The following is a 2,446-nucleotide window of genomic DNA, read 5'->3' as shown; positions in this document are numbered from 1 at the left end:
ACTCCAGCCTGGGAAACAAAGCAAGACTCTGTCTCAAAAAAAAAAAAAAAAAAAAAAAAAAAAAGATGGTTTACATTGTTGTTAGTCTCATGTACCAGCGGTCCTGGAGATGAGGGCAGGTGACAGGAGCCATAAGAGGATGTGGACAGAGACCTGCTCAGAAAGGCCACCTATTGAATGAAAGCAAAAATGGATTCTTGGCTATTAATGTGAATACGAAGCACATACCGAGGAGGTAGGGACCAGGACAACTCTCAATATTTTTAAACCTATCATTTATTGCATTCTCACGATGCTTACGGCATGGGACCTAGCGTCCCCCACATGTACAACCTAATAGGTAGGGAGTATTTATCTCCCATTTTGCAACTAAGGGATTAAGGCTTAGAAAGATTAAGTAACTTTCCTAAGAAAGGATCCAAACCCAGTTTGTCTGATTATAAAGTTCAAGATGTTTATCATTTGCCTATTGACCATATTATCTGTTTTTGCAGTATGATTATTTGAAATGCAAATTAAATAATTCCTGGTTCCTAAGCAATGACTGTAAAACACAAAATCTTGTCTCAAGAGAGGGTAGATGCTTCATTTGTATTATGGAGACCAGGAAAGGGAGGAAATTATGAAAAACATGTAAAGCTAAATAAATACCAGATAAAATTGAAACCTTCACAGAAGTAGCAAGCTTTGTTCCTTACATAATTGATGATACCTTACCAGAATTCTAAATCCAAGGCCTGCTGAGAGAGTGACCCTCCCCTCGTCCCCCATAATTTCTGGGAGTTCTCAGAATTCAGCCCTCAAATTTCTGTCTGTGTACTCCTGTATCCACTTGCTACCTCTCTTCTGACCCACTTCAAAACAGGCACAAAGACAACTCTCTTCACCAGGTCCCACACCGCCACAAATTCACTCACCAGAATGCATGCTGTTAGTAGAGAAGCTTTGCTGAAGGTTGGGGGACGGTCCGGTCACAGGAAGGGGTGACATGACGATGCTCAGTGTCTTCTCCCATATCCCCGTATCCACTGCCCTCTCTTCCTCCTTGTTCCTCCTATCCCAGAAAGAACAAAATCTTCCTCTTGCCTCATGGAGAACAATTTTTTGAAAATCTTTTTTTTTTTTAAGAGACGGCGTTTCCCTCTATCGCCCAAGCTGGAGTCCAGTGGCCGATCTTGGCTCACTGCAACCTCCGCCGCCCAGGTTCTAGCAATTCTGCCTCAGCCTCCCGAGTAGCCGGGATTACAGGCGCACGCCGCCACGCCTGGCTAATTTTTTGGATTTTAGTAGAGACGGGGTTTCGCCATGTTGCCCAGGCTGGTCCTGCACTCCTGAGCTCAGGCAATCCACCTGTCTCGGCCTCCCAAAGTGCTAGGATTACAGGAGTGAGACACTGAGCCTGGTTGAAAATCAGTTTACCCCTAATTTTAGAAAGGTAAACTGGTGCATTCCTGTTTATTAGCACAACACACCCCAATAGTGTCTGAAGCAGCAATCAAACACATCAGTGTTTTTGCAGCAAATGAATATTGACATCAGGTGATGTGAATAAAGCCTTAGCTAGCCTCACTGTAGTTTAAAATTGGCCACCAAATCAGATCAACTCAGCTCAAATGTTGCACTCAACAGATCTTTTTCGAACTTCGACTATCAGAGTTTTGAAATTTAAGTTGTAAATAAGAGATTGTAGACCTGTATAGGAGAACACCACTGCGCCAGGCTTAATAATCTGGCTCCTGACTAGAGAAAGCTGTCATTTTAATCATTGGCTATACAATACTTGACACCTTTAAAAAGAAAAACTTAAATGCCAGATGGCAGACTTGGCCAAATGGAAGAAGTTAAACACTCCTTTTTTATGTCTGTCTGAGTCTGTTCAGGCTGCCATAGTGATATCACAGACTGGGTGGTTTATAAACAATAGAAACTTATTTCCCACAGTTCTGTAAGCTGGGAAGTCCTAAATTGGGGTACCAGCAGGTTCCATTTCAGGTGGAGGCCCAATTCCTGATACATAGACGATTCCTTCTTGCTGTGTCTTCACGTGGTGGATGGGACTAATGAGCTCTTTGGGGATCTCTATTGTAAGGGCACTAATCCCATTCACCTAATCACCTCCCAAAGGCCCACCTCCTAAGACCATCGCCTTGGGGGGTTAGAATATTAACATAGAATTTATAGATAGGGGGTACACAAACATTCAGTCCACTACAGTATTTCAGGAAGCTTCCACCAGATGAACTTGTCTTTTAAGTAAAAAGAATCCCACCCCCACCAATTAGACTGTCAACAGTAAAACTATATTGGAAGAAAGGACTGGCTTATCAGATAAGAGAGGAACAGCTGTTCCAATTGGCCAGGGAGACCAGGTTGACATTTGAGTTTAAACCCATTCCTGTTATGTGAGGTGGCCTCTATCTGAATGGTCCTTTAAGTTTATATGAAA

General features: G+C 42.7%; 1 long non-coding RNA gene across 1 annotated transcript in view; it reads right to left on the bottom strand.

Annotated features, from left to right (window-relative positions):
- Positions 1–1,103, bottom strand: part of LOC116560076 — a 78,347-nt gene extending 77,244 nt beyond the window's left edge. The window contains exon 1 of the long non-coding RNA XR_004272777.1: positions 918–1,103. This is a non-coding gene — a long non-coding RNA (uncharacterized LOC116560076). The remainder of the gene's footprint in view (positions 1–917) is intronic.
- Positions 1,104–2,446: the final 1,343 nt, after the last annotated feature.

The sequence above is a fragment of the Sapajus apella genome, unplaced genomic scaffold (assembly GCF_009761245.1).
Source record: "Sapajus apella isolate SASKATOON/1434 unplaced genomic scaffold, GSC_monkey_1.0 scaffold25, whole genome shotgun sequence".
In the NCBI taxonomy this organism is placed as follows: Eukaryota; Metazoa; Chordata; class Mammalia; order Primates; family Cebidae; genus Sapajus; species Sapajus apella.
Note: the sequence above shows the minus strand (reverse complement) of the source record. Positions and strands in the feature narration are given on the sequence as shown.